The 7,306-nt window shown below is 35.4% G+C and overlaps 1 non-coding gene across 1 annotated transcript; it reads left to right on the top strand.

The window, feature by feature from the left end:
- The first annotated feature begins 432 nt into the window (after positions 1-432).
- Positions 433-539, top strand: LOC128294381 (small nucleolar RNA R71). The gene has a single exon (XR_008284693.1). It is a non-coding gene; the product is annotated as a small nucleolar RNA R71 (small nucleolar RNA).
- The last annotated feature ends 6,767 nt before the right edge of the window (positions 540-7,306 follow it).

The raw sequence follows: 7,306 nt of genomic DNA, 5'->3' as shown, positions 1-7,306 counted from the left end.
TGCATTATAAGTGTTACTATATGGATTGTTTTGAGGTCGAGGATTATTACCCATATAGTATAATTGTTCGTTATCCATGTTGTGATCATAAGGTTGGTATTCCGAATGGTTTGTTCCACCGCTACTTGCTTCCCACTGCATTACTGGGTGAACCTGTGAAGAATTAAGAAAACCATCAATCTTTTTATTTAAGAGTTCTACTTGATTAGAGAGCATAGTGTTCGAATCGACGTTATAAACGTCAACTGTTTTCGTTGCCTTTGTCCTCATGACTTGTCACTGATAGTTATTCAGTGACATCTCCTCTATAAACTCATAGGCATCTTCCGGTTTTTTATTATATTGATGGTCCCGCCCGCTGCTGCGTCAACCATTTGCCGAGTCGAAGGATTCAGACCATTGTGAAATGTTTGTACTTGGATCCAAAGCAGTAACCCATGGCGAGGGCACCTTCTCAAAAGGTCCTTGTATCTCTTCTATGCATCTTAGAGTGTTTCAAAATCCATCTGCACAAAAGAAGAGATATCATTACGTAATTTAGCCGTTTTAGCCGGTGAAAAATATTTTAGTAAAAATTATTCGGTCATTTGTTCCCAAGTAGTAATTGATCCTCGTGGTAACGAGTTCAACCACTATTTAGCTTTGTTCCTCAATGAAAAAGGAAACAACCAAAGACGAATGACATTATCAGAAACGCCATTGATTTTAAATGTATCGCATAGTGCTAAAAAGTTGGCTAAATGAGCGTTGGGATCCTCATCCTGCAAACCATCAAACTGAACAAATTGCTGTATCATTTGAATAGTGTTGGGTTTTAATTCAAAAGTATTTGCAGCTACAGCAGGTCTAACTATGCTCGATTCAGTTCCTGTTAAAGAAGGTTTAGCATAATCATACATAGTGCGTGGAGCAGGATTTTGATTAACCGTAATTGCAGGGGGTAGCTGATTGCCTTGGTTTTCAGCCATCTCTTCGGTTGGGGGTTGAGTATCGTCTTCTTGCTCGTTCTCCGTGTATCTTCAGCTTTGCCTTATTTCTCTTTGGTTTCTACGTACTGTACGATCAATTTCTTTTTCAAAAAGTAATGGCCCCGACAGGTTTCTTCTAGTCATAAACTATGAAAACCTACCAAGAGAAGGAAAAAGTAAGTTAATAAATAATAATAAAATTAAATTAAATTGCAAGAAAAATAAATGGCTAAAGTAATAAAAATTAAGCGTTCCTAATATCTTAGTTCCCCGGTAACGGCGCCAAAAACTTGATTGCGTTATTTCGTGATAGGTTTTAAATATTTATAATTAATCGTTCTTGAAACTAACTATTATCGCCATGTAGGCAAGTGTACCTATCGAACAGTAGTATAGTTTTAGCAAGATCGGATTGTCAAACCCAAAGGAACTAAAAGTACTAGTAATGATGTCTTTTTATTATCTAGCCTAAGAATAATGGGGTTTTGTTTTAATTAACTATTTATCTAAACTAAGAACTCACAGAGAAAAGAATTAGGGAATTGCTTTTGGGAAAAATCGATTGATTTAAGACAATACCTAAGGACAAATCCACCTAGACTTTACTTGTTATTCTGGCTCCGAATCGGATGATTTATTCATTCAACTTGTTCCATAGAGATCCCTAAGTTATGTTATTATCCCTATTCAAGACTAATAACGTCTAATCCCTAGATTGAATAACCGAGACGTTTCTCTAATTAACATTCTAGGGTTGCATTAACTCGATCTATGGATCCCCATATTAGGTTTCACCCTAATCCGACAAAATCTTGTCACCCTATGTCTAGGCGCGCAATCAACTCCGCTTAATTATGATAAATGTACTCTTAGCCAAGGTCTATTCCTCCTCTGAATAAGAGCTTATCTTGAATCAGTATCCTGGGATATCAAAACAAGAATTAAGAACACATAATTAAGAACAAGTTAAATATTTATCATACGATTCAGAAAATAATAACAAGATTCGTCTTAAGTTTCATTCCCCTTATGTATTTAGGGGATTTAGTTCATAACTAAATAAGAAAACATCTCAGAAAAATAAAGAATACAAAACATAAAGAAAACCCTAAGGAGAGATCTTCAGTCTTGATGATTAATCCGGCTTCTGAGATGAATCAATCGGCTTCCTTGGAGTAATTCCTTACTCCCTATTCTATGTGTCCCTTTTCTTCCTCCTCTAGGGTGTATTTATAGGCTTTGGAATGCCTAAAAGCCCTCAAAATTAGCCTTTTTCGAATTGGACTCAACTTGGGCTCGACGAGGACACGCCCGTGGCACATGCCCGTGTTCGATTACTTCAGGCCGTGTTCGAGCCTGCCAAATTGACACGGCCGTGTGGTATGCTCGTGTGAGGAGGTCCAAGCCGTGTTGATTTCATACTTTGGCCCATTTTCTCCGTTTTTTGCCCGTTTCTCATTTCTTCACTCTCTTATGCTCTCCTAAGTATAAAACATGAAATTAAAGCATTAGGAGCATTGAATTCACCAATTCTAATGGGAAATCATCCATAAAATGCATTAAACATGGGGTGTAAATATGTATAATTTACGGTTTATCATAACCACAAATGATCAAATATGAGCCATATCACATGGCCAATACAAAATGAATCATCATTATCATAGGCCTTCACAATTTGGCCAAATAGCATGACAATATCACAAAATGACCAAGTTTCCTATGCATGCCATACTCAAAATAATAATTTCACTATACCCAATAATCTTTTGATAGTGTGATCGAATACTCCGACAGCCTCCGATCCCCGAGCTAGCTTGGCAGAACTACAAAGGATGAGAAGAGAGGGGAGTAAGCATTAAAGCTTAGTAAGTCCACATACAAATAATATGAAATGGTAATAAGGAATCAACATGTAGAAACATAGCAACATATACATAAAGATTATTCATCATTCAAACCTTTCTACTTACTCATCATACGCACATATATACTTACTCATCATAAATCAATCTTTATTAAGGCATTACTCATAGGTTTAGCATACATACCTGTACTCATCGTAAAGTATCCATAACCATACCTCTTTCATATGTCCTTCTCAGGACTCTCATTACATTCATTACATTACCCGTTAAACTCTCGGAATACTATTGGATACGCAGAGACCTTGCACATAAGTGCCACATATATAAACGTAGTCAAAGCTACCACATAACATGTAACACCTTCATAATGAACTCGAACCTCTCAACGAGCTCGAATGCCACATATCTAACAAACCCAGACCACTCAACGAGTTTGGACGTCTTAGTTCCTAATGACATGTCACTTGTATCCTAAACTATTCCTAAGGTTCAAACGGGATTTTTCCTCACTTGCATATAGTATCTCCATCGTACTTGCTCGTAACGTCGTGGATAACAACCATAATAACATTCATGCTTTCATAACAATCAACAAGCATATAACTCATAATTACAATAAAACATTTATTTCAATATATTAAAGCATTAAAACATACTACGATACCACATTATTTGCATATGTACTTACCTCGATACAAAATGATGATAATCGACCCTAATCGTCGTGTACTTTATTCTTTCCTCGATCAAGTCTCGGTTCAAGTTTTTATTGATCTATATTACCAAATTTAACTTATTTATTATTCACATTATTCAAATGGGTCCATAAATCATACTTTTGAAATTTTAGATTTTGATCCCTAAACTTTCACGTATTTGCACTTTGGTCCTGAGACTCGTAAAATGAAATACATGCATTTTCTTGGTTACTCAAGCCTTTCCGAGTCTTTACTAAGCTTATATTAGCCCATATTTTCTCCTATTTCACATTATTACTATTCTCTTTTACACTTTTACAAACAAGTCCCTTATTTAGGTGTTTTCACTAAAAATCACCTAGTAAAAGATGTTTATCATGCATCAAATATTCATATTCCTTCATTAATCATCAAAATACATGCATGTTACACATGGGTCAAATTTTATACAAGAACCCTAGGTTAAGATATAGCTAGAAATGGGTAGATCATGCTTCAAGGACTTCAAAAATACAAAGAACATTAAAAACGGGGCTAAGATGCACTTACAATCAAGCTTGGAAATGTTGAACAAACCCTAGCTATGGTGTCTTGAAAATTTCAGCAATGAAGGAAGAAGATGGACACCAATTTTGACTCATTTTTCCCTTTTTATTCTTTTAATTACCAAATGACCAAAATGCCCTTAGGGTTTCTCTTTTACATTTTTCCTATGCATGTCCATTTTTGTCCAAAATTTTAAAAATTGGTCAAATTGCTAATTAGGACTCTCCTCTAATTCAATATCTAATACAATTTCATGCTTAAAGCTTCTACAATGCAAGTTTTGCACTTTATTCAGTTTGGTCCATAAAATGCAATTAGACATTTTATGCATAGAATTTCTTCATGAAACTTTCACACAAGCATGCATTCATAATATATAAACCTCATGAGGATCATAAAATAATTATTTCTATCTTCGAATTTGTGGTCTCGAAACCACTATTCCGACTAGGCCCTAATTCGGGATGTTACATTGGATACCCTTGATCTCTTTAAGATAATATCTGCTCTCCCAATATGATCCTATTTTATCTCATGGTAACCATTACATCTTCCTTCATGAAAAGTCAATTACTATTAAATAGTAATCAAGTCGTTCATTACAAAGAAGAATGACTCATGGTCACGTTTACTTTTCATCAACGATGTAATGTCAATGAGAGGATATCATTTACCAATGTCTCTAGCTATAAATTCCACTATTGTGAATGACGCTACGTACTGCAAAAGTCATACACCCAACACACCAACTTTCGGTTCCTTATCTATTTGAACTCAGGCTTTTACTTACATCAAAGTGTACAAGTCCCGCATACATAGTCTACCTTCAATTCAAGATTTAAGTATGCCACTCTAACGTCACAAGTGAATAAATCAATAAACAGATTCAGGATCTATTTTGCTTGGGTCATGTTCGATGTACTGTCCGTCCAATCAGTCAAATTTATGTCACTATCTTCTAGGAGTCATCCGCTTCAATGCCCAAGACAAAGAATCTCCCTAATTGGGCTTGATAGATGGAATATTAGTTGTTCAAACAGTTTGCTCATTTTTTATTAGACAAAGGACATATTTTGGTTCATCTACTAATACAAGTTGTCTTTCCGTATTACAATCCAACCACGTAATACCGCTTTAGCTTTACCGAGATGATATTCGATGGTCAAGTCATAATATTTTAACAACTCAATCCATCTTCTTTGACATTCATTCAGCTCCTTCTGATTGAGCAGATACTTTAAGATCTTATGGTCAAAGAATATACGACATTTCTCCCCATAAAGATAATGCCTCCAAATCTTTAGGACTACAACAATTGCCAGTTCCAAATCATGAGTTGGGTATTTCCTTTCATGAAGTTTGAGTTGGCATGACGCGTAAGTAATCACATTTTCTTTCTACATAAGTACACAACCTAAGCCATTCAAGGATACAACCGTAAACACAACATATCCCACTCCAAATTCTGTCCGACTCAACACTAGAGGTTCAATCAACACTTTCTTCAACTCATCAAAACTGTGTTTACATTCTTCAAACTAGTGGAACTTCCCATCTTTCCTTAGCAACCATGATAATGGTGTTGCCATTATAGAGAACCCTTTCACGAACCTTCTATAATAACCCATCAATCCAAGGAAACTACTCACCTCGGTAACACTTTTCGACAGATTCCAATCAAGTACAGTCTATATCACTTCAAGATCTTCTTTAATTCCTTCTACGGAGGTAATATGGCCTAAGAAATGGACTTTCTTTAGCCAAAATTTGCACTTATTGAATTTGGCGTACAACTTATTCTATCGAAGAACACTTAAAACTATCTACGAATATTTCTTGTGCTCCTTCTTACTCTTTAAGTAAACTAGAATGTCGCCAATGAAGACTACAACACAACGGTTGAGGTAAGGCTAGAATACTCTGTTCATTAGGTCCATAAATACTGCTGGCACGTTGGTCAAAGCAAAGGACATTATTAAAAATTCATAGTGAACATAACGCATATGAAATGCAGTCTTTGGAATATCATCCCCTTTAATCTTTACCTGATAATATCCAAACCGCAAATCAATCTTTGAAAACACCTTAGCCTCACTAAGCTAGTCAAACAAGTCCTCAATTTTGGGCAACGGATACTTGTTCTTTATGATTACCTTGTTCAACTGCCTATAGTCAATACACAACTGAAATGTCCTATCCTTCTTCTTAATAAACAATATTGGTACACCCCAAGGTGAAACACTTGGTCTGATAAACCCCTTATCCAAAAATTCTTACAACTGAGTTTTCAACTCCTTCAACTCTACTGAAGCCTTTCTATAAGGCTCATTTGAGATAAGAGCAGTTCTTAGCATCACATCAATAGAGAATTCCACATCTCTGTTTGGTGGAATCCTCAGAATTCTTCTGGAAAGACATCAAGAAATTCATTCATAATTGGTACATGTCCGAAGTCTTCCCTCACCAACTTAGAATCTAGGATATATGCCAAACCGTACGCTAAGCGATAAAGCTCGTAACCTCGAGATTCACCCATACTCACGTACGAAATAAACAAACCGTACGTTGAGTGATAAAACTCAATGTTACTTCCATGATTCAAGTCAATTAAGCATCAATAGCATTATATATATAACACAACTCATTGCTACAACTAGTTCCAACCAAAATAGTTACAAATCATATAATAAATTCGAGATTATGCATATTCACATTTGAATACAATTCCATAACCAATCACTTATAGCATTTCAACGTAACATATCATACTTTTCCATCTATTTATCAACAATACATTCAATTTTAATTCAATACCAACCATTATTTCATTTCATTATTCAAATTCAGTATCAAATCCATTAATTCATCATATTTCCATATCGGTCCTCCGAGCTCGTATAATCGGCTTGCATGGTCTTTCATATGCTATCGATATTTGTATGTCGCAAATATGCATCTGTAGTATGATTACTTATTATCAAATTAATATGAGCATTATTTAATCAACTTATGTTTTATATTCCCTATTAACATGACTTGAACTCGAACAAATACACAGATTCCAACCAACATACCAATTTGGCACCTAGTGCCTCATTGGAACATCTGAAGTATATAGATTGAGCCCATCGCTCATTGGTCTAATCGAAGTAAAATTTATGCCCAGTACTCATCAAAATGTCTGAAGGAAAATGCGCCCAACACTCATCGACATATAGTCAAGGTA

Source organism: Gossypium arboreum, chromosome 6 (genome assembly GCF_025698485.1).
Source record: "Gossypium arboreum isolate Shixiya-1 chromosome 6, ASM2569848v2, whole genome shotgun sequence".
Lineage (NCBI taxonomy): Eukaryota > Viridiplantae > Streptophyta > Magnoliopsida > Malvales > Malvaceae > Gossypium > Gossypium arboreum.
Note: the sequence above shows the minus strand (reverse complement) of the source record. Positions and strands in the feature narration are given on the sequence as shown.